The sequence below is a fragment of the Pleurodeles waltl genome, chromosome 12, assembly GCF_031143425.1.
Source record: "Pleurodeles waltl isolate 20211129_DDA chromosome 12, aPleWal1.hap1.20221129, whole genome shotgun sequence".
Classification (NCBI taxonomy): Eukaryota; Metazoa; Chordata; class Amphibia; order Caudata; family Salamandridae; genus Pleurodeles; species Pleurodeles waltl.
The window spans coordinates 125,500,093-125,525,269 of NC_090451.1; the positions used below are offsets into that span (position 1 = coordinate 125,500,093).

At 42.9% G+C, this 25,177-nt stretch overlaps 6 non-coding genes across 6 annotated transcripts; all 6 read left to right on the forward strand.

The window, feature by feature from the left end:
• The first annotated feature begins 3,996 nt into the window (after positions 1-3,996).
• TRNAL-UAG (transfer RNA leucine (anticodon UAG)) lies at positions 3,997-4,078 on the forward strand. The gene has a single exon. It is a non-coding gene; the product is annotated as a tRNA-Leu (tRNA).
• A 4,121-nt stretch (positions 4,079-8,199) lies between these two features.
• TRNAL-UAG (transfer RNA leucine (anticodon UAG)) lies at positions 8,200-8,281 on the forward strand. The gene has a single exon. It is a non-coding gene; the product is annotated as a tRNA-Leu (tRNA).
• A 4,123-nt stretch (positions 8,282-12,404) lies between these two features.
• On the forward strand, positions 12,405-12,486 carry TRNAL-UAG (transfer RNA leucine (anticodon UAG)). Its single transcript has one exon. It is a non-coding gene; the product is annotated as a tRNA-Leu (tRNA).
• A 4,098-nt stretch (positions 12,487-16,584) lies between these two features.
• Positions 16,585-16,666, forward strand: TRNAL-UAG (transfer RNA leucine (anticodon UAG)). The gene has a single exon. It is a non-coding gene; the product is annotated as a tRNA-Leu (tRNA).
• A 4,121-nt stretch (positions 16,667-20,787) lies between these two features.
• Positions 20,788-20,869, forward strand: TRNAL-UAG (transfer RNA leucine (anticodon UAG)). Its single transcript has one exon. It is a non-coding gene; the product is annotated as a tRNA-Leu (tRNA).
• A 4,116-nt stretch (positions 20,870-24,985) lies between these two features.
• On the forward strand, positions 24,986-25,067 carry TRNAL-UAG (transfer RNA leucine (anticodon UAG)). The gene has a single exon. It is a non-coding gene; the product is annotated as a tRNA-Leu (tRNA).
• Positions 25,068-25,177: the final 110 nt, after the last annotated feature.

Consider the following 25,177-nt stretch of genomic DNA (forward strand, 5'->3'; position numbering starts at 1 on the left):
ACAGTCTCCTTCTAAGTAAACTCCTAAACCGTGGACTCCCAAGAAATCGGCTGATGGGCGCTGCTGTTGTTTTCCTTCATTCTGCTTAGATCACCTTCAAATGGAAGGTTTAACAAATAATTTGTTCTCCCCACGCGGTCACCCCGCTCTTCTCTCTGCAAAATAAAATCGAACCTCTGTTAAATAAAGATTTAAAGCAAATTATCTATCTTCCCAAATAAAGTTGGTAAATGTGTTCTTCACAGTTATTTTAAATATCAGGTTTAAAATAAACAAGTGACGTACTCGGCAGGATTCGAACCTGCGCAAGGAACCCCCAATGAATTTCAAGCTCATCACCTTAGCCACTCGGCCATAACTACGAGCTCTCATTAACCCATACCGAAACTTTATATCACAACAGAATTGTGCACAATGGCCGTGCACACCTATATATAACTCCATTAAGTAGGATCTATAACTGTGTGCAAAGGGCACATTGCTATGTTTCTGTCTAAGCTTTGCTTTAGGTCTGAGGTCTTAAGAACCAAAGCAGGCTCCACGAATACTTGTCTGCACAAAAAAACAAGCATTTGCAATGCGAAAGGTCTCACATTTGGGAGAGTTAGAGCTATTGGCGTTGCAAATGACAATGTCTTTTACCTAGGTTTTGGTTTTCCTTGGGAAAATTGTATGTGTCCACGTTGTGTTTTGGGGCCCTTCCTGTCGCGGGCGCTAGGCCTACCCACACAAGTGCGGTACCATTTTTATCGGGAGACTTGAGGAAACATAGAATAGCAAAACAAGTGTTACTGCCCCTTGTCTTTATCTACATTTTTTCCTTCCAAATATAAGACAGTGTGTAAAAAAGACGTCTACATGAGAAATGCCCTTTAATTCGCATGCTAGTGTGGGCACCCCAGAATTCAGAGATGTGCAAATAACCACTGCTCCTCAACACCTTATCTTGTGCCCATTTTGGAAATAGAAAGGTTTTCTTGATACCTATTTTTCACTCTTTATACTTTGGCAAATTAATTGCTGTATACCCGGTATAGAAAGAAAACCCACTGCAAGGTGCAGCTCATTTATTTTCTCTGGATACCTAGGGTTCTTGATGAACCTACAAGCCCAATATATCCCCGCAACCAGAAGAGTCCAGCAGACGTAACGGTATATTGCTTTCAAAATTCTGACATTGCAGAAAAAAGTTACAGAGTAAAACGTAGAGAAAAATGGCTGTTTTTTTCACCTCAATTTCAATATTTTTTTTTAGTTCAGTTGTTATTTTCTGTAGGAAACCCTTGTAAGATCTACACAAGTTACCCATTGCTGAATTCAGAATGTTGTCTTCTTTTCACAAATGTTTAGGTTACTGGGATCCAGCATTGGTTTCACACCCATTTCTGTCACTGACTGGAAGGAGGCTAAAAGCACACAAAATCGTAAAAATGGGGTATGTCCCAGTAAAATGCCAAAATTGAGTTGAAAAATTGGGTTTTCTGATTCAAGTCTGCCAGTCCCTGAAAGCTGGGAAGCTGGTGATTTTAGCACTGCAAACCCTTTGTGGATGCCAATTTCAGGGACAAAAACCACAAGCCTTCTTCTCCAGCCCTTTTTTCCATTTATTTTTTTTAAAATACATTTTTACTGTATTTTGGCTAATTTCTTGGTCTCCTTCAGGGGAACCCACAAAGTCTGGGTACCTCTAGAATCCCTAGGATGTTGCAAAAAAAGGACACAAATTTGGCGTGGGTAGCTTATGTGGACAAAAATGTATGATGGCCTAAGCGCGTCCTGCCCCAAATAGCCAAAAAAATGCCTGGCACCTGAGGGGGAAAAGGCCTGGCAGCGAAGGGGTTAAAATGCACTATTTTATTCCAATTTCTTCACTTAGCTTCAGATGAACTATTGTTCCCTCCCACCCCCTCCTTTCAAAGTGCACCAGCCACCACTGCCTGGGGTGGGACAGATTGTTTTCGATTGCAGTATGGCAGATTGTTTTGGATTGCAGTGTGGTAGTTTGTTTTGGATTGGACTGCAGAAGATTGCAGTGGGGTAGATTGTTTTGAATTGGAGTAGGGGAGATTGTTTTGAAGTGGAGTCGGGCAGATTGGAGTGGGTCAGATTGTTTTGGATCGGAGTAGGACAGATTGTTTTGGAGTGGTGCAGATTGTTTTTTATTAGAGTGGGGCAAATTGGAGTGAGACAGATTTGATAGGGGTGGCTGGAGAGGGTTGGAGTGGGATGAGTTAGAGTGGATTGGATTCGGGTGAGTGATTTGGACTGGAGTGAGGTGGATTAGTGTGGGTGAAGTGGTCTGGATGGGGGTGGATTGTAGTGGGGCAGATTGGAGTGGGGTGGATTGAAGTGTACCGCAGGATTATATGTCAAAGCATAATTTCAGAATTTACACATAATAAAGAAACACTGTTGTTTTGCAATATTTTAAACAAGCTAATCGTCATCTTTTGAGAAGAGCGCCCACGAACAAAAACAAAAGAAAACATGCGTGGAACGTGGGAAAAGATGATTTGGCAAAATAAAAGAAAGTTAGATTTAAATTTAAAACTTAACAGTTTTGGTTGACCTGCTGGTCATGTTTTTGCCAGTCACAAGCCTTCTGTTTGCAGGGCACTAGAAGGTAAAAGGAAAAAATAGTACCTTGATCAGGTGGGGAGCAGCGGTCAGGCACTGATTAAGCTGAATCAATCAACGCTTGGTCGCTGCTCTACAGAGAGGAACGGAAATTATGCAAGACATGCCTTGATGAATTAGGAAACTGTAAAGAAGAGTGCCACATAAATAAAAAAATGGTGAGAGACATGCGGGCTCCAAGCCCTTTACTGAATACTACAGAGTCTATCAAGCGAGACCCTAAAAAGTTAAGTTAGTTAAAATAAACAAACATTGTTACTTCTAAATATCAATATTCCAAGGACGCCTAGATGGTCGTCAAGCAAAAAGTTCCCAGTGCATGGAGGGGCTTATGGTAGTTCTGAAGAGAGGCAAAGGACTTGGTCAGAGGGTGGCCTTGTTGGTGTGGTAGGGAGGCAATACCTCAAACGTTATTACTGGGGTAGGGGAGCTTGCAATTCAGAGTAATGAAAATTATCACAAAGCAATCAAGTAATTCCACATCAAAATAACAAGCGTGCGGGCTGACAACCATGCTCTCAGCATCAACGAGCGCAGAGTGAAGTGAATTTTACCATCCTCTGTGCATTTTTACTGCGAGGCTCATTTACATTTGACTTGGCGCGCAGAACGAGTGAGAAACCGGTCAATAAAAAGAAAAATCATCTATTTAAAAAGTTTAGTTTCACGTGGGCCAGTTGTGCTTACTTCTTTCAGAATAGCTTTTGAACCTCTGTCCTGTGTGTGTCTGTGACTGTCACGTGAAAGGCAGTCAGAGCATCCAGGTGGGCCCCATGTCACCTGGGGCACCGCCCACCAGTGCTGGAGTTTTAAACAGCACCCGGTTGCATTTTGGGACTTGTGCCTTTTCAATGTGAGCTCAAAGACCGGGAAGTGTGGAATTCTGTTGGCTAAAAAATATTAACAGCGGAATGTGAATAGGCCACACAAGACATGACGTCACTGGAAAGCTAAACAGTATGTTGGGGAGACTGGGTGCGGCAATAGGGCTGATGTCATGAATACGTGCAACTCCTCGGTTATTTTTGAATGAACTGCTCATTCATTAGATCCCACCCTAAGAAATGAGCCCACCAGTATGAACACTTGTTTCATTAGAAAATGATGGAGTCACATTGCCTATGGTTGGAAGTCATTGCTCGGAGAGTGTTGTCTTTTAAGGTGATTGCACTAGGTCCGAGCAGGTGGGAGAAGACTTGTGCAGTGACTGAGTAAGAGAGATAACCTTCAATTACCACATCACCCTCCCGACATTGTAATCTTGTCCATGAAATGGTTTATCAACTCGACTTTCCACACTAAGTGAGGAGACTCAGGGTTTCGGTGCTCATGAAGTGCACAGACACACAGAAAACTGAAGGTAGCGTGGCCGAGCGGTCTAAGGCGCTGGATTTAGGCTCCAGTCTCTTTGGAGGCGTGGGTTCGAATCCCACCGCTGCCAGAGATGGATTTTAACAGATCTTAATGACGCATCTCCCTCCTGCCCCTTCAATTTGCATGCACAGTGACTCTACCAATAGGTCCCTAATTTTAAAACTCTTTTACAGTCTCCTTCTAAGTAAACTCCTAAACCGTGGACTCCCAAGAAATCGGCTGATGGGCGCTGATGTTGTTTTCCTTTATTCTGCTTAGATCACCTTCAAATGGAAGGTTTAACAAATAATTTGTTCTCCCCACGCGGTCACCCCGCTCTTCTCTATGCAAAATAAAATCGAACCTCTGTTAAATAAAGATTTAAAGCAAATTATCTATCTTCCCAAATAAAGTTGGTAAATGTGTTCTTCACAGTTATTTTAAATATCAGGTTTAAAATAAACAAGTGACGCACTCGGCAGGATTCGAACCTGCGCAAGGAACCCCCAATGAATTTCAAGCTCATCACCTTAGCCACTCGGCCATAACTACAAGCTCTCGTTAACCCATACCGAAACTTTATATCACAACAGAAGTGTGCACAATGGCCGTGCACACCTATATATAACTCCATTTAGTTGTATCTCTAACTGTGTGCAAAGGGCACATTGCTATGTTTCTGTCTAAGCTTTGCTTTAGGTCTGAGGTCTTAAGAACCAAAGCAGGCTCCACGAATACTTGTCTGCACAAAAAAACAAGCATTTGCAATGCGAAAGGTCTCACATTTGGGAGAGTTAGAGCTATTGGCGTTGCAAATGACAATGTCTTTTACCTAGGTTTTGGTTTTCCTTGGGAAAATTGTATGTGTCCACGTTGTGTTTTGGGGCACTTCCTGTCGCGGGCGCTAGGCCTACCCACACAAGTGCGGTACCATTTTTATCGGGAGACTTGAGGAAACATAGAATAGCAAAACAAGTGTTACTGCCCCTTGTCTTTATCTACATTTTTTCCTTCCAAATATAAGACAGTGTGTAAAAAAGACGTCTATATGAGAAATGCCCTTTAATTCGCATGCTAGTGTGGGCACCCCAGAATTCAGAGATGTGCAAATAACCACTGCTCCTCAACACCTTATCTTGTGCCCATTTTGGAAATAGAAAGGTTTTCTTGATACCTATTTTTCACTCTTTATACTTCGGCAAATTAATTGCTGTATACCCGGTATAGAAAGAAAACCCACTGCAAGGTGCAGCTCATTTATTTTCTCTGGATACCTAGGGTTCTTGATGAACCTACAAGCCCAATATATCCCCGCAACCAGAAGAGTCCAGCAGACGTAACGGTATATTGCTTTCAAAATTCTGACATTGCAGAAAAAAGTTACAGAGTAAAACGTAGAGAAAAAATGGCTGTTTTTTTCACCTCAATTTCAATATTTGTTTTTAGTTCAGTTGTTATTTTCTGTAGGAAACCCTTGTAAGATCTACACAAGTTACCCATTGCTGAATTCAGAATGTTGTCTTCTTTTCACAAATGTTTAGGTTACTGGGATCCAGCATTGGTTTCACACCCATTTCTGTCACTGACTGGAAGGAGGCTAAAAGCACACAAAATCGTAAAAATGGGGTATGTCCCAGTAAAATGCCAAAATTGAGTTGAAAAATTGGGTTTTCTGATTCAAGTCTGCCTGTCCCTGAAAGCTGGGAAGCTGGTGATTTTAGCACTGCAAACCCTTTGTGGATGCCAATTTCAGGGACAAAAACCACAAGCCTTCTTCTCCAGCCCTTTTTTCCATTTATTTTTTTAAAAATACATTTTTACTGTATTTTGGCTAATTTCTTGGTCTCCTTCAGGGGAACCCACAAAGTCTGGGTACCTCTAGAATCCCTAGGATGTTGCAAAAAAAGGACACAAATTTGGCGTGGGTAGCTTATGTGGACAAAAATGTATGATGGCCTAAGCGCGTCCTGCCCCAAATAGCCAAAAAAATGCCTGGCACCTGAGGGGGAAAAGGCCTGGCAGCGAAGGGGTTAAAATGCACTATTTTATTCCAATTTCTTCACTTAGCTTCAGATGAACTATTGTTCCCTCCCACCCCCTCCTTTCAAAGTGCACCAGCCACCACTGCCTGGGGTGGGACAGATTGTTTTCGATTGCAGTATGGCAGATTGTTTTGGATTGCAGTGTGGTAGTTTGTTTTGGATTGGAGTGCAGAAGATTGCAGTGGAGTAGATTGTTTTGAATTGGAGTAGGGGAGATTGTTTTGAAGTGGAGTCGGGCAGATTGGAGTGGGTCAGATTGTTTTGGATCGGAGTAGGACAGATTGTTTTGGAGTGGTGCAGATTGTTTTTTATTAGAGTGGGGCAAATTGGAGTGAGACAGATTTGATAGGGGTGGCTGGAGAGGGTTGGAGTGGGATGAGTTAGAGTGGATTGGATTCGGGTGAGTGATTTGGACTGGAGTGAGGTGGATTAGTGTGGGTGAAGTGGTCTGGATGGGGGTGGATTGTAGTGGGGCAGATTGGAGTGGGGTGGATTGAAGTGTACCGCAGGATTATGTGTCAAAGCATAATTTCAGAATTTACTCATAATAAAGAAACACTGTTGTTTTGCAATATTTTAAACAAGCTAATCGTCATCTTTTGAGAAGAGCGCCCACGAACAAAAACAAAAGAAAACATGCGTGGAACGTGGGAAAAGACGATTTGGCAAAATAAAAGAAAGTTCGATTTAAATTTAAAACTTAACAGTTTTGGTTGACCTGCTGGTCATGTTTTTGCCAGTCACAAGCCTTCTGTTTGCAGGGCACTAGAAGGTAAAAGGAAAAAATAGTACCTTGATCAGGTGGGGAGCAGCGGTCAGGCACTGATTAAACTGAATCAATCAACGCTTGGTCGCTGCTCTACAGAGAGGAACGGAAATGATGCAAGACATGCCTTGATGAATTAAGAAACTGTAAAGAAGAGTGCCACATAAATAAAAAAATGGTGAGAGACATGCGGGCTCCAAGCCCTTTACTGAATACTACAGAGTCTATCAAGCGAGACCCTAAAAAGGTCAGTTAGTTAAAATAAACAAACATTGTTACTTCTAAATATCAATATTCCAAGGACGCCTACATGGTCGTCAAGCAAAAAGTTCCTAGTGCATGGAGGGCCTTATGGTAGTTCTGAAGAGAGGCAAAGGACTTGGTCAGAGGGTGGCCTTGTTGGTGTGGTAGGGAGGCAATACCTCAAACGTTATTACTGGGGTAGGGGAGCTTGCAATTCGGAGTAATGAAAATTATCACAAAGCAATCAAGTAATTCCACATCAAAATAACAAGCGTGCGGGCTGACAACCATGCTCTCAGCATCAACGAGCGCAGAGTGAAGTGAATTTGACCATCCTCTGTGCATTTTTATTGCGAGGCTCATTTACATTTGACTTGGCGCGCAGAACGAGTGAGAACCCGGTCAATAGAAACAAAAATCATCTATTTAAAAAGTTTAGTTTCACGTGGGCCTGTTGTGCTTACTTCTTTCAGAATAGCTTTTGAACCTCTGTCCTGTGTGTGTCTGTGACTGTCACGTGAAAGGCAGTCAGAGCATCCAGGTGGGCCGCATGTCACCTGGGGCACCGCCCACCAGTGCTGGAGTTTTAAACAGCACCCGGTTGCATTTTGGGACTTGTGCCTTTTCAATGTGAGCTCAAAGACCGGGAAGTGTGGAATTCTGTTGGCTAAAAAATATTAACAGCGGAATGTGAATAGGCCACACAAGACATGACGTCACTGGAAAGCTAAACAGTATGTTGGGGAGACTGGGTGCGGCAATAGGGCTGATGTCATGAATACGTGCAACTCCTCAGTTATTTTTGAATGAACTGCTCATTCATTAGATCCCACCCTAAGAAATGACCCCACCATTATGAACACTTGTTTCATTAGAAAATGATGGAGTCACATTGCCTATGTAGAGCAGGTGCTTATACCTTGGTTGGAAGTCATTGCTCGGAGAGTGTTGTCTTTTAAGGTGATTGCACTAGGTCCGAGCAGGTGGGAGAAGACTTGTGCAGTGACTGAGTAAGAGAGATAACCTTCAATTACCACATCACCCTCCCGACATTGTAATCATGTCCATGAAATGGTTTATCAACTCGACTTTCCACACTAAGTGAGGAGACTCAGGGTTTCGGTGCTCATGAAGTGCACAGACAGACTGAGAGCAACAGGTAGCGTGGCCGAGCGGTCTAAGGCGCTGGATTTAGGCTCCAGTCTCTTTGGAGGCGTGGGTTCGAATCCCACCGCTGCCAGAGATGGATTTTAACAGATCTTAATGACGCATCTCCCTCCTGCCCCTTCAATTTGCATGCACAGTGACTCTACCAATAGGTCCCTAATTTTAAAACTCTTTTACAGTCTCCTTCTAAGTAAACTCCTAAACCGTGGACTACCAAGAAATCGGCTGATGGGCGCTGCTGTTGTTTTCCTTTATTCTGCTTAGATCACCTTCAAATGGAAGGTTTAACAAATAATTTGTTCTCCCCACGCGGTCACCCCGCTCTTCTCTATGCAAAATAAAATCGAACCTCTGTTAAATAAAGATTTAAAGCAAATTATCTATCTTCCCAAATAAAGTTGGTAAATGTGTTCTTCACAGTTATTTTAAATATCAGGTTTAAAATAAACAAGTGACGCACTCGGCAGGATTCGAACCTGCGCAAGGAACCCCCAATGAATTTCAAGCTCATCACCTTAGCCACTCGGCCATAACTACGAGCTCTCGTTAACCCATACCGAAACTTTATATCACAACAGAAGTGTGCACAATGGCCGTGCACACCTATATATAACTCCATTTAGTTGTATCTCTAACTGTGTGCAAACGGCACATTGCTATGTTTCTGTCTAAGCTTTGCTTTAGGTCTGAGGTCTTAAGAACCAAAGCAGGCTCCACGAATACTTGTCTGCACAAAAAAACAAGCATTTGCAATGCGAAAGGTCTCACATTTGGGAGAGTTAGAGCTATTGGCGTTGCAAATGACAATGTCTTTTACCTAGGTTTTGGTTTTCCTTGGGAAAATTGTATGTGTCCACGTTGTGTTTTGGGGCACTTCCTGTCGCGGGCGCTAGGCCTACCCACACAAGTGCGGTACCATTTTTATCGGGAGACTTGAGGAAACATAGAATAGCAAAACAAGTGTTACTGCCCCTTGTCTTTATCTACATTTTTTCCTTCCAAATATAAGACAGTGTGTAAAAAAGACGTCTATATGAGAAATGCCCTTTAATTCGCATGCTAGTGTGGGCACCCCAGAATTCAGAGATGTGCAAATAACCACTGCTCCTCAACACCTTATCTTGTGCCCATTTTGGAAATAGAAAGGTTTTCTTGATACCTATTTTTCACTCTTTATACTTCGGCAAATTAATTGCTGTATACCCGGTATAGAAAGAAAACCCACTGCAAGGTGCAGCTCATTTATTTTCTCTGGATACCTAGGGTTCTTGATGAACCTACAAGCCCAATATATCCCCGCAACCAGAAGAGTCCAGCAGACGTAACGGTATATTGCTTTCAAAATTCTGACATTGCAGAAAAAAGTTACAGAGTAAAACGTAGAGAAAAATGGCTGTTTTTTTCACCTCAATTTCAATATTTGTTTTTAGTTCAGTTGTTATTTTCTGTAGGAAACCCTTGTAAGATCTACACAAGTTACCCATTGCTGAATTCAGAATGTTGTCTTCTTTTCACAAATGTTTAGGTTACTGGGATCCAGCATTGGTTTCACACCCATTTCTGTCACTGACTGGAAGGAGGCTAAAAGCACACAAAATCGTAAAAATGGGGTATGTCCCAGTAAAATGCCAAAATTGAGTTGAAAAATTGGGTTTTCTGATTCAAGTCTGCCTGTCCCTGAAAGCTGGGATGCTGGTGATTTTAGCACTGCAAACCCTTTGTGGATGCCAATTTCAGGGACAAAAACCACAAGCCTTCTTCTCCAGCCCTTTTTTCCATTTATTTTTTTAAAAATACATTTTTACTGTATTTTGGCTAATTTCTTGGTCTCCTTCAGGGGAACCCACAAAGTCTGGGTACCTCTAGAATCCCTAGGATGTTGCAAAAAAAGGACACAAATTTGGCGTGGGTAGCTTATGTGGACAAAAATGTATGATGGCCTAAGCGCGTCCTGCCCCAAATAGCCAAAAAAATGCCTGGCACCTGAGGGGGAAAAGGCCTGGCAGTGAAGGGGTTAAAATGCACTATTTTATTCCAATTTCTTCACTTAGCTTCAGATGAACTATTGTTCCCTCCCACCCCCTCCTTTCAAAGTGCACCAGCCACCACTGCCTGGGGTGTGACAGATTGTTTTCGATTGCAGTAAGGCAGATTGTTTTGGATTGCAGTGTGGTAGTTTGTTTTGGATTGGAGTGCAGAAGATTGCAGTGGGGTAGATTGTTTTGAATTGGAGTAGGGGAGATTGTTTTGAAGTGGAGTCGGGCAGATTGGAGTGGGTCAGATTGTTTTGGATCGGAGTAGGACAGATTGTTTTGGAGTGGTGCAGATTGTTTTTTATTAGAGTGGGGCAAATTGGAGTGAGACAGATTTGATAGGGGTGGCTGGAGAGGGTTGGAGTGGGATGAGTTAGAGTGGATTGGATTCGGGTGAGTGATTTGGACTGGAGTGAGGTGGATTAGTGTGGGTGAAGTGGTCTGGATGGGGGTGGATTGTAGTGGGGCAGATTGGAGTGGGGTGGATTGAAGTGTACCGCAGGATTATGTGTCAAAGCATAATTTCAGAATTTACACATAATAAAGAAACACTGTTGTTTTGCAATATTTTAAACAAGCTAATCGTCATCTTTTGAGAAGAGCGCCCACGAACAAAAACAAAAGAAAACATGCGTGGAACGTGGGAAAAGACGATTTGGCAAAATAAAAGAAAGTTCGATTTAAATTTAAAACTTATCAGTTTTGGTTGACCTGCTGGTCATGTTTTTGCCAGTCACAAGCCTTCTGTTTGCAGGGCACTAGAAGGTAAAAGGAAAAAATAGTACCTTGATCAGGTGGGGAGCAGCGGTCAGGCACTGATTAAGCTGAATCAATCAACGCTTGGTCGCTGCTCTACAGAGAGGAACGGAAATTATGCAAGACATGCCTTGATGAATTAGGAAACTGTAAAGAAGAGTGCCACATAAATAAAAAAATGGTGAGAGACATGCGGGCTCCAAGCCCTTTACTGAATACTACAGAGTCTATCAAGCGAGACCCTAAAAAGGTCAGTTAGTTAAAATAAACAAACATTGTTACTTCTAAATATCAACATTCCAAGGACGCCTTCATGGTCGTCAAGCAAAAAGTTCCTAGTGCATGGAGGGCCTTATGGTAGTTCTGAAGAGAGGCAAAGGACTTGGTCAGAGGGTGGCCTTGTTGGTGTGGTAGGGAGGCAATACCTCAAACGTTATTACTGGGGTAGGGGAGCTTGCAATTCGGAGTAATGAAAATTATCACAAAGCAATCAAGTAATTCCACATCAAAATAACAAGCGTGCGGGCTGACAACCATGCTCTCAGCATCAACGAGCGCAGAGTGAAGTGAATTTGACCATCCTCTGTGCATTTTTATTGCGAGGCTCATTTACATTTGACTTGGCGGGCAGAACGAGTGAGAACCCGGTCAATAGAAACAAAAATCATCTATTTAAAAAGTTTAGTTTCACGTGGGCCTGTTGTCCTTACTTCTTTCAGAATAGCTTTTGAACCTCTGTCCTGTGTGTGTCTGTGACTGTCACGTGAAAGGCAGTCAGAGCATCCAGGTGGGCCCCATGTCACCTGGGGCACCGCCCACCAGTGCTGGAGTTTTAAACAGCACCCGGTTGCATTTTGGGACTTGTGCCTTTTCAATGTGAGCTCAAAGACCGGGAAGTGTGGAATTCTGTTGGCTAAAAAATATTAGCAGCGGAATGTGAATAGGCCACACAAGACATGACGTCACTGGAAAGCTAAACAGTATGTTGGGGAGACTGGGTGCGGCAATAGGGCTGATGTCATGAATACGTGCAACTCCTCGGTTATTTTTGAATGAACTGCTCATTCATTAGATCCCACCCTAAGAAATGAGCCCACCAGTATGAACACTTGTTTCATTAGAAAATGATGGAGTCACATTGCCTATGTAGAGCAGGTGCTTATACCTTGGTTGTGACGTCATTGCTCGGAGAGTGTTGTCTTTTAAGGTGATTGCACTAGGTCCGAGCAGGTGGGAGAAGACTTGTGCAGTGACTGAGTAAGAGAGATAACCTACAATTACCACATCACCCTCCCGACATTGTAATCATGTCCTTTAAACGGTTTATCGACTCGACTTTCCACACTGAGTGCCAAGACGCAGGGGGTTTCGGTGCTCATGAAGTGCACAGACACACAGAAAACTGAAGGTAGCGTGGCCGAGCGGTCTAAGGCGCTGGATTTAGGCTCCAGTCTTTTTGGAGGCGTGGGTTCGAATCCCACCGCTGCCAGAGATGGATTTTAACAGATCTTAATGACGCATCTCCCTCCTGCCCCTTCAATTTGCATGCACAGTGACTCTACCAATAGGTCCCTAATTTTAAAACTCTTTTACAGTCTCCTTCTAAGTAAACTCCTAAACCGTGGACTCCCAAGAAATCGGCTGATGGGCGCTGCTGTTGTTTTCCTTCATTCTGCTTAGATCACCTTCAAATGGAAGGTTTAACAAATAATTTGTTCTCCCCACGCGGTCACCCCGCTCTTCTGTCTGCAAAATAAAATCGAACCTCTGTTAAATAAAGATTTAAAGCAAATTATCTATCTTCCCAAATAAAGTTGGTAAATGTGTTCTTCACAGTTATTTTAAATATCAGGTTTAAAATAAACAAGTGACGTACTCGGCAGGATTCGAACCTGCGCAAGGAACCCCCAATGAATTTCAAGCTCATCACCTTAGCCACTCGGCCATAACTACGAGCTCTCATTAACCCATACCGAAACTTTATATCACAACAGAATTGTGCACAATGGCCGTGCACACCTATATATAACTCCATTAAGTAGGATCTATAACTGTGTGCAAAGGGCACATTGCTATGTTTCTGTCTAAGCTTTGCTTTAGGTCTGAGGTCTTAAGAACCAAAGCAGGCTCCACGAATACTTGTCTGCACAAAAAAACAAGCATTTGCAATGCGAAAGGTCTCACATTTGGGAGAGTTAGAGCTATTGGCGTTGCAAATGACAATGTCTTTTACCTAGGTTTTGGTTTTCCTTGGGAAAATTGTATGTGTCCACGTTGTGTTTTGGGGCCCTTCCTGTCGCGGGCGCTAGGCCTACCCACACAAGTGCGGTACCATTTTTATCGGGAGACTTGAGGAAACATAGAATAGCAAAACAAGTGTTACTGCCCCTTGTCTTTATCTACATTTTTTCCTTCCAAATATAAGACAGTGTGTAAAAAAGACGTCTACATGAGAAATGCCCTTTAATTCGCATGCTAGTGTGGGCACCCCAGAATTCAGAGATGTGCAAATAACCACTGCTCCTCAACACCTTATCTTGTGCCCATTTTGGAAATAGAAAGGTTTTCTTGATACCTATTTTTCACTCTTTATACTTTGGCAAATTAATTGCTGTATACCCGGTATAGAAAGAAAACCCACTGCAAGGTGCAGCTCATTTATTTTCTCTGGATACCTAGGGTTCTTGATGAACCTACAAGCCCAATATATCCCCGCAACCAGAAGAGTCCAGCAGACGTAACGGTATATTGCTTTCAAAATTCTGACATTGCAGAAAAAAGTTACAGAGTAAAACGTAGAGAAAAATGGCTGTTTTTTTCACCTCAATTTCAATATTTTTTTTTAGTTCAGTTGTTATTTTCTGTAGGAAACCCTTGTAAGATCTACACAAGTTACCCATTGCTGAATTCAGAATGTTGTCTTCTTTTCACAAATGTTTAGGTTACTGGGATCCAGCATTGGTTTCACACCCATTTCTGTCACTGACTGGAAGGAGGCTAAAAGCACACAAAATCGTAAAAATGGGGTATGTCCCAGTAAAATGCCAAAATTGAGTTGAAAAATTGGGTTTTCTGATTCAAGTCTGCCAGTCCCTGAAAGCTGGGAAGCTGGTGATTTTAGCACTGCAAACCCTTTGTGGATGCCAATTTCAGGGACAAAAACCACAAGCCTTCTTCTCCAGCCCTTTTTTCCATTTATTTTTTTTAAAATACATTTTTACTGTATTTTGGCTAATTTCTTGGTCTCCTTCAGGGGAACCCACAAAGTCTGGGTACCTCTAGAATCCCTAGGATGTTGCAAAAAAAGGACACAAATTTGGCGTGGGTAGCTTATGTGGACAAAAATGTATGATGGCCTAAGCGCGTCCTGCCCCAAATAGCCAAAAAAATGCCTGGCACCTGAGGGGGAAAAGGCCTGGCAGCGAAGGGGTTAAAATGCACTATTTTATTCCAATTTCTTCACTTAGCTTCAGATGAACTATTGTTCCCTCCCACCCCCTCCTTTCAAAGTGCACCAGCCACCACTGCCTGGGGTGGGACAGATTGTTTTCGATTGCAGTATGGCAGATTGTTTTGGATTGCAGTGTGGTAGTTTGTTTTGGATTGGACTGCAGAAGATTGCAGTGGGGTAGATTGTTTTGAATTGGAGTAGGGGAGATTGTTTTGAAGTGGAGTCGGGCAGATTGGAGTGGGTCAGATTGTTTTGGATCGGAGTAGGACAGATTGTTTTGGAGTGGTGCAGATTGTTTTTTATTAGAGTGGGGCAAATTGGAGTGAGACAGATTTGATAGGGGTGGCTGGAGAGGGTTGGAGTGGGATGAGTTAGAGTGGATTGGATTCGGGTGAGTGATTTGGACTGGAGTGAGGTGGATTAGTGTGGGTGAAGTGGTCTGGATGGGGGTGGATTGTAGTGGGGCAGATTGGAGTGGGGTGGATTGAAGTGTACCGCAGGATTATATGTCAAAGCATAATTTCAGAATTTACACATAATAAAGAAACACTGTTGTTTTGCAATATTTTAAACAAGCTAATCGTCATCTTTTGAGAAGAGCGCCCACGAACAAAAACAAAAGAAAACATGCGTGGAACGTGGGAAAAGATGATTTGGCAAAATAAAAGAAAGTTAGATTTAAATTTAAAACTTAACAGTTTTGGTTGACCTGCTGGTCATGTTTTTGCCAGTCACAAGCCTTCTGTTTGCAGGGCACTAGAAGGTAAAAGGAAAAAATAGTACCTTGATCAGGTGGGGAGCAGCGGTCAGGCACTGATTAAGCTGAATCAATCAACGCTTGGTCGCTGCTCTACAGAGAGGAACGGAAATTATGCAAGACATGCCTTGATGAATTAGGAAACTGTAAAGAAGAGTGCCACATAAATAAAAAAATGGTGAGAGACATGCGGGCTCCAAGCCCTTTACTGAATACTACAGAGTCTATCAAGCGAGACCCTAAAAAGTTAAGTTAGTTAAAATAAACAAACATTGTTACTTCTAAATATCAATATTCCAAGGACGCCTAGATGGTCGTCAAGCAAAAAGTTCCCAGTGCATGGAGGGGCTTATGGTAGTTCTGAAGAGAGGCAAAGGACTTGGTCAGAGGGTGGCCTTGTTGGTGTGGTAGGGAGGCAATACCTCAAACGTTATTACTGGGGTAGGGGAGCTTGCAATTCAGAGTAATGAAAATTATCACAAAGCAATCAAGTAATTCCACATCAAAATAACAAGCGTGCGGGCTGACAACCATGCTCTCAGCATCAACGAGCGCAGAGTGAAGTGAATTTTACCATCCTCTGTGCATTTTTACTGCGAGGCTCATTTACATTTGACTTGGCGCGCAGAACGAGTGAGAAACCGGTCAATAAAAAGAAAAATCATCTATTTAAAAAGTTTAGTTTCACGTGGGCCAGTTGTGCTTACTTCTTTCAGAATAGCTTTTGAACCTCTGTCCTGTGTGTGTCTGTGACTGTCACGTGAAAGGCAGTCAGAGCATCCAGGTGGGCCCCATGTCACCTGGGGCACCGCCCACCAGTGCTGGAGTTTTAAACAGCACCCGGTTGCATTTTGGGACTTGTGCCTTTTCAATGTGAGCTCAAAGACCGGGAAGTGTGGAATTCTGTTGGCTAAAAAATATTAACAGCGGAATGTGAATAGGCCACACAAGACATGACGTCACTGGAAAGCTAAACAGTATGTTGGGGAGACTGGGTGCGGCAATAGGGCTGATGTCATGAATACGTGCAACTCCTCGGTTATTTTTGAATGAACTGCTCATTCATTAGATCCCACCCTAAGAAATGAGCCCACCAGTATGAACACTTGTTTCATTAGAAAATGATGGAGTCACATTGCCTATGGTTGGAAGTCATTGCTCGGAGAGTGTTGTCTTTTAAGGTGATTGCACTAGGTCCGAGCAGGTGGGAGAAGACTTGTGCAGTGACTGAGTAAGAGAGATAACCTTCAATTACCACATCACCCTCCCGACATTGTAATCATGTCCATGAAATGGTTTATCAACTCGACTTTCCACACTAAGTGAGGAGACTCAGGGTTTCGGTGCTCATGAAGTGCACAGACACACAGAAAACTGAAGGTAGCGTGGCCGAGCGGTCTAAGGCGCTGGATTTAGGCTCCAGTCTCTTTGGAGGCGTGGGTTCGAATCCCACCGCTGCCAGAGATGGATTTTAACAGATCTTAATGACGCATCTCCCTCCTGCCCCTTCAATTTGCATGCACAGTGACTCTACCAATAGGTCCCTAATTTTAAAACTCTTTTACAGTCTCCTTCTAAGTAAACTCCTAAACCGTGGACTCCCAAGAAATCGGCTGATGGGCGCTGATGTTGTTTTCCTTTATTCTGCTTAGATCACCTTCAAATGGAAGGTTTAACAAATAATTTGTTCTCCCCACGCGGTCACCCCGCTCTTCTCTATGCAAAATAAAATCGAACCTCTGTTAAATAAAGATTTAAAGCAAATTATCTATCTTCCCAAATAAAGTTGGTAAATGTGTTCTTCACAGTTATTTTAAATATCAGGTTTAAAATAAACAAGTGACGCACTCGGCAGGATTCGAACCTGCGCAAGGAACCCCCAATGAATTTCAAGCTCATCACCTTAGCCACTCGGCCATAACTACAAGCTCTCGTTAACCCATACCGAAACTTTATATCACAACAGAAGTGTGCACAATGGCCGTGCACACCTATATATAACTCCATTTAGTTGTATCTCTAACTGTGTGCAAAGGGCACATTGCTATGTTTCTGTCTAAGCTTTGCTTTAGGTCTGAGGTCTTAAGAACCAAAGCAGGCTCCACGAATACTTGTCTGCACAAAAAAACAAGCATTTGCAATGCGAAAGGTCTCACATTTGGGAGAGTTAGAGCTATTGGCGTTGCAAATGACAATGTCTTTTACCTAGGTTTTGGTTTTCCTTGGGAAAATTGTATGTGTCCACGTTGTGTTTTGGGGCACTTCCTGTCGCGGGCGCTAGGCCTACCCACACAAGTGCGGTACCATTTTTATCGGGAGACTTGAGGAAACATAGAATAGCAAAACAAGTGTTACTGCCCCTTGTCTTTATCTACATTTTTTCCTTCCAAATATAAGACAGTGTGTAAAAAAGACGTCTATATGAGAAATGCCCTTTAATTCGCATGCTAGTGTGGGCACCCCAGAATTCAGAGATGTGCAAATAACCACTGCTCCTCAACACCTTATCTTGTGCCCATTTTGGAAATAGAAAGGTTTTCTTGATACCTATTTTTCACTCTTTATACTTCGGCAAATTAATTGCTGTATACCCGGTATAGAAAGAAAACCCACTGCAAGGTGCAGCTCATTTATTTTCTCTGGATACCTAGGGTTCTTGATGAACCTACAAGCCCAATATATCCCCGCAACCAGAAGAGTCCAGCAGACGTAACGGTATATTGCTTTCAAAATTCTGACATTGCAGAAAAAAGTTACAGAGTAAAACGTAGAGAAAAAATGGCTGTTTTTTTCACCTCAATTTCAATATTTGTTTTTAGTTCAGTTGTTATTTTCTGTAGGAAACCCTTGTAAGATCTACACAAGTTACCCATTGCTGAATTCAGAATGTTGTCTTCTTTTCACAAATGTTTAGGTTACTGGGATCCAGCATTGGTTTCACACCCATTTCTGTCACTGACTGGAAGGAGGCTAAAAGCACACAAAATCGTAAAAATGGGGTATGTCCCAGTAAAATGCCAAAATTGAGTTGAAAAATTGGGTTTTCTGATTCAAGTCTGCCTGTCCCTGAAAGCTGGGAAGCTGGTGATTTTAGCACTGCAAACCCTTTGTGGATGCCAATTTCAGGGACAAAAACCACAAGCCTTCTTCTCCAGCCCTTTTTTCCATTTATTTTTTTAAAAATACATTTTTACTGTATTTTGGCTAATTTCTTGGTCTCCTTCAGGGGAACCCACAAAGTCTGGGTACCTCTAGAATCCCTAGGATGTTGCAAAAAAAGGACACAAATTTGGCGTGGGTAGCTTATGTGGACAAAAATGTATGATGGCCTAAGCGCGTCCTGCCCCAAATAGCCAAAAAAATGCCTGGCACCTGAGGGGGAAAAGGCCTGGCAGCGAAGGGGTTAAAATGCACTATTTTATTCCAATTTCTTCACTTAGCTTCAGATGAACTATTGTTCCCTCCCACCCCCTCCTTTCAAAGTGCACCAGCCACCACTGCCTGGGGTGGGACAGATTGTTTTCGATTGCAGTATGGCAGATTGTTTTGGATTGCAGTGTGGTAGTTTGTTTTGGATTGGAGTGCAGAAGATTGCAGTGGAGTAGATTGTTTTGAATTGGAGTAGGGGAGATTGTTTTGAAGTGGAGTCGGGCAGATTGGAGTGGGTCAGATTGTTTTGGATCGGAGTAGGACAGATTGTTTTGGAGTGGTGCAGATTGTTTTTTATTAGAGTGGGGCAAATTGGAGTGAGACAGATTTGATAGGGGTGGCTGGAGAGGGTTGGAGTGGGATGAGTTAGAGTGGATTGGATTCGGGTGAGTGATTTGGACTGGAGTGAGGTGGATTAGTGTGGGTGAAGTGGTCTGGATGGGGGTGGATTGTAGTGGGGCAGATTGGAGTGGGGTGGATTGAAGTGTACCGCAGGATTATGTGTCAAAGCATAATTTCAGAATTTACTCATAATAAAGAAACACTGTTGTTTTGCAATATTTTAAACAAGCTAATCGTCATCTTTTGAGAAGAGCGCCCACGAACAAAAACAAAAGAAAACATGCGTGGAACGTGGGAAAAGACGATTTGGCAAAATAAAAGAAAGTTCGATTTAAATTTAAAACTTAACAGTTTTGGTTGACCTGCTGGTCATGTTTTTGCCAGTCACAAGCCTTCTGTTTGCAGGGCACTAGAAGGTAAAAGGAAAAAATAGTACCTTGATCAGGTGGGGAGCAGCGGTCAGGCACTGATTAAACTGAATCAATCAACGCTTGGTCGCTGCTCTACAGAGAGGAACGGAAATGATGCAAGACATGCCTTGATGAATTAAGAAACTGTAAAGAAGAGTGCCACATAAATAAAAAAATGGTGAGAGACATGCGGGCTCCAAGCCCTTTACTGAATACTACAGAGTCTATCAAGCGAGACCCTAAAAAGGTCAGTTAGTTAAAATAAACAAACATTGTTACTTCTAAATATCAATATTCCAAGGACGCCTACATGGTCGTCAAGCAAAAAGTTCATAGTGCATGGAGGGCCTTATGGTAGTTCTGAAGAGAGGCAAAGGACTTGGTCAGAGGGTGGCCTTGTTGGTGTGGTAGGGAGGCAATACCTCAAACGTTATTACTGGGGTAGGGGAGCTTGCAATTCGGAGTAATGAAAATTATCACAAAGCAATCAAGTAATTCCACATCAAAATAACAAGCGTGCGGGCTGACAACCATGCTCTCAGCATCAACGAGCGCAGAGTGAAGTGAATTTGACCATCCTCTGTGCATTTTTATTGCGAGGCTCATTTACATTTGACTTGGCGCGCAGAACGAGTGAGAACCCGGTCAATAGAAACAAAAATCATCTATTTAAAAAGTTTAGTTTCACGTGGGCCTGTTGTGCTTACTTCTTTCAGAATAGCTTTTGAACCTCTGTCCTGTGTGTGTCTGTGACTGTCACGTGAAAGGCAGTCAGAGCATCCAGGTGGGCCCCATGTCACCTGGGGCACCGCCCACCAGTGCTGGAGTTTTAAACAGCACCCGGTTGCATTTTGGGACTTGTGCCTTTTCAATGTGAGCTCAAAGACCGGGAAGTGTGGAATTCTGTTGGCTAAAAAATATTAACAGCGGAATGTGAATAGGCCACACAAGACATGACGTCACTGGAAAGCTAAACAGTATGTTGGGGAGACTGGGTGCGGCAATAGGGCTGATGTCATGAATACGTGCAACTCCTCAGTTATTTTTGAATGAACTGCTCATTCATTAGATCCCACCCTAAGAAATGACCCCACCATTATGAACACTTGTTTCATTAGAAAATGATGGAGTCACATTGCCTATGTAGAGCAGGTGCTTATACCTTGGTTGGAAGTCATTGCTCGGAGAGTGTTGTCTTTTAAGGTGATTGCACTAGGTCCGAGCAGGTGGGAGAAGACTTGTGCAGTGACTGAGTAAGAGAGATAACCTTCAATTACCACATCACCCTCCCGACATTGTAATCATGTCCTTTAAACGGTTTATCGACTCGACTTTCCACACTAAGTGCCAGGACGCAGGGTTTCGGTGCTCATGAAGTGCACAGACACACAGAAAACTGAAGGTAGCGTGGCCGAGCGGTCTAAGGCGCTGGATTTAGGCTCCAGTCTCTTTGGAGGCGTGGGTTCGAATCCCACCGCTGCCAGAGATGGATTTTAACAGATCTTAATGACGCATCTCCCTCCTGCCCCTTCAATTTGCATGCACAGTGACTCTTCCAATAGGTCCCTAATTTTAAAACTCTTTTACAGTCTCCTTCTAAGTAAACTCCTAAACCGTGGACTCCCAAGAAATCGGCTGATGGGCGCTGCTGTTGTTTTCCTTCATTCTGCTTAGATCACCTTCAAATGGAAGGTTTAACAAATAATTTGTTCTCCCCACGCGGTCACCCCGCTCTTCTCCCTGCAAAATAAAATCGAACTTCTGTTAAATAAAGATTTAAAGCAAATTATCTATCTTCCCAAATAAAGTTGGTAAATGTGTTCTTCACAGTTATTTTAAACATTAGGTTTAAAATAACCAAGTGACGTACTCGGCAGGATTCGAACCTGCGCAAGGAACCCCCAATGAATTTCAAGCTCATCACCTTAGCCACTCGGCCATAACTACGAGCTCTCGTTAACCCATACCGAAACTTTATATCACAACAGAATTGTGCACAATGGCCGTGCACACCTATATATAACTCCATTTAGTTGTATCTCTAACTGTGTGCAAAGGGCACATTGCTATGTTTCTGTCTAAGCTTTGCTTTAGGTCTGAGGTCTTAAGAACCAAAGCAGGCTCCACGAATACTTGTCTGCACAAAAAAACAAGCATTTGCAATGCGAAAGGTCTCACATTTGGGAGAGTTAGAGCTATTGGCGTTGCAAATGACAATGTCTTTTACCTAGGTTTTGGTTTTCCTTGGGAAAATTGTATGTGTCCACGTTGTGTTTAGGGGCACTTCCTGTCGCGGGCGCTAGGCCTACCCACACAAGTGCGGTACCATTTTTATCGGGAGACTTGAGGAAACATAGAATAGCAAAACAAGTGTTACTGCCCCTTGTCTTTATCTACATTTTTTCCTTCCAAATATAAGACAGTGTGTAAAAAAGACGTCTATTTGAGAAATGCCCTTTAATTCGCATGCTAGTGTGGGCACCCCAGAATTCAGAGATGTGCAAATAACCACTGCTCCTCAACACCTTATCTTGTGCCCATTTTGGAAATAGAAAGGTTTTCTTGATACCTATTTTTCACTCTTTATACTTCGGCAAATTAATTGCTGTATACCCGGTATAGAAAGAAAACCCACTGCAAGGTGCAGCTCATTTATTTTCTCTGGATACCTAGGGTTCTTGATGAACCTACAAGCCCAATATATCCCCGCAACCAGAAGAGTCCAGCAGACGTAACGGTATATTGCTTTCAAAATTCTGACATTGCAGAAAAAAGTTACAGAGTAAAACGTAGAGAAAAATGGCTGTTTTTTTCACCTCAATTTCAATATTTTTTTTTAGTTCAGTTGTTATGTTCTGTAGGAAACCCTTGTAAGATCTACACAAGTTACCCATTGCTGAATTCAGAATGTTGTCTTCTTTTCACAAATGTTTAGGTTACTTTGATCCAGCATTGGTTTCACACCCATTTCTGTCACTGACTGGAAGGAGGCTAAAAGCACACAAAATCGTAAAAATGGGGTATGTCCCAGTAAAATGCCAAAATTGAGTTGAAAAATTGGGTTTTCTGATTCAAGTCTGCCTGTCCCTGAAAGCTGGGAAGCTGGTGATTTTAGCACTGCAAACCCTTTGTGGATGCCAATTTCAGGGACAAAAACCACAAGCCTTCTTCTCCAGCCCTTTTTTCCATTTATTTTTTAAAAAATACATTTTTACTGTATTTTGGCTAATTTCTTGGTCTCCTTCAGGGGAACCCACAAAGTCTGGGTACCTCTAGAATCCCTAGGATGTTGCAAAAAAAGGACACACATTTGGCATGGGTAGCTTATGTGGACAAAAATGTATGATGGCCTAAGCGCGTCCTGCCCCAAATAGCCAAAAAAATGCCTGGCACCTGAGGGGGAAAAGGCCTGGCAGCGAAGGGGTTAAAATGCACTATTTTATTCCAATTTCTTCACTTAGCTTCAGATGAACTATTGTTCCCTCCCACCCCCTCCTTTCAAAGTGCACCAGCCACCACTGCCTGGGGTGGGACAGATTGTTTTCGATTGCAGTATGGCAGATTGTTTTGGATTGCAGTGTGGTAGTTTGTTTTGGATTGGAGTGCAGAAGATTGCAGTGGGGTAGATTGTTTTGAATTGGAGTAGGGGAGATTGTTTTGAAGTGGAGTCGGGCAGATTGGAGTGGGTCAGATTGTTTTGGATCGGAGTAGGACAGATTGTTTTGGAGTGGTGCAGATTGTTTTTTATTAGAGGGGGGCAAATTGGAGTGAGACAGATTTGATAGGGGAGCTGGAGAGGGTTGGAGTGGGATGAGTTAGAGTGGATTGGATTCGGGTGAGTGATTTGGACTGGAGTGAGGTGGATTAGTGTGGGTGAAGTGGTCTGGATGGGGGTGGATTGTAGTGGGGCAGATTGGAGTGGGGTGGATTGAAGTGTACCGCAGGATTATGTGTCAAAGCATAATTTCAGAATTTACACATAATAAAGAAACACTGTTGTTTTGCAATATTTTAAACAAGCTAATCGTCATCTTTTGAGAAGAGCGCCCACGAACAAAAACAAAAGAAAACATGCGTGGAACGTGGGAAAAGACGATTTGGCAAAATAAAAGAAAGTTAGATTTAAATTTAAAACTTAACAGTTTTGGTTGACCTGCTGGTCATGTTTTTGCCAGTCACAAGCCTTCTGTTTGCAGGGCACTAGAAGGTAAAAGGAAAAAATAGTACCTTGATCAGGTGGGGAGCAGCGGTCAGGCACTGATTAAGCTGAATCAATCAACGCTTGGTCACTGCTCAACAGAGAGGAACGGAAATGATGCAAGACATGCCTTGATGAATTAAGAAACTGTAAAGAAAAGTGCCACATAATTAAAAAATGGTGAGAGACATGCGGGCTCCAAGCACTTTACTGAATACTACAGAGACTATCAAGCGAGACCCTAAAAAGGTCAGTTAGTTAAAATAAACAAACATTGTTACTTCTAAATATCAATATTCCAAGGACGCCTACATGCTCGTCAAGCAAAAAGTTCCTAGTGCATGGAGGGCCTTATGGTAGTTCTGAAGAGAGGCAAAGGACTTGGTCAGAGGGTGGCCTTGTTGGTGTGGTAGGGAGGCAATACCTCAAACGTTATTACTGGGGTAGGGGAGCTTCCAATTCGGAGTAATGAAAATTATCACAAAGCAATCAAGTAATTCCACATCAAAATAACAAGCGTGCGGGCTGACAACCATGCTCTCAGCATCAACGAGCGCAGAGTGAAGTGAATTTTACCATCCTCTGTGCATTTTTATTGCGAGGCTCATTTACATTTGACTTGGCGCGCAGAACGAGTGAGAACCCGGTCAATAGAAACAAAAATCATCTATTTAAAAAGTTTAGTTTCACGTGGGCCTGTTGTGCTTACTTCTTTCAGAATAGCTTTTGAACCTCTGTCCTGTGTGTGTCTGTGACTGTCACGTGAAAGGCAGTCAGAGCATCCAGGTGGGCCCCATGTCACCTGGGGCACCGCCCACCAGTGCTGGAGTTTTAAACAGCACCCGGTTGCATTTTGGGACTTGTGCCTTTTCAATGTGAGCTCAAAGACGGAAGTGTGGAATTCTGTTGGCTAAAAAATATTAACAGCGGAATGTGAATAGGCCACACAAGACATGACGTCACTGGAAAGCTAAACAGTATGTTGGGGAGACTGGGTGCGGCAATAGGGCTGACGTCATGAATACGTGCAACTCCTCGGTTATTTTTGAATGAACTGCTCATTCATTAGATCCCACCCTAAGAAATGAGCCCACCAGTATGAACACTTGTTTCATTAGAAAATGATGGAGTCACATTGCCTATGTAGAGCAGGTGCTTATACCTTGGTTGGAAGTCATTGCTCGGAGAGTGTTGTCTTTTAAGGTGATTGCACTAGGTCCGAGCAGGTGGGAGAAGACTTGTGCAGTGACTGAGTAAGAGAGATAACCTTCAATTACCACATCACCCTCCCGACATTGTAATCATGTCCTTTAAACGGTTTATCGACTCGACTTTCCACACTAAGTGCCAGGACGCAGGGTTTCGGTGCTCATGAAGTGCACAGACACACAGAAAACTGAAGGTAGCGTGGCCGAGCGGTCTAAGGCGCTGGATTTAGGCTCCAGTCTCTTTGGAGGCGTGGGTTCGAATCCCACCGCTGCCAGAGATGGATTTTAACAGATCTTAATGACGCATCTCCCTCCTGCCCCTTCAATTTGCATGCACAGTGACTCTTCCAATAGGTCCCTAATTTTAAAACTCTTTTACAGTCTC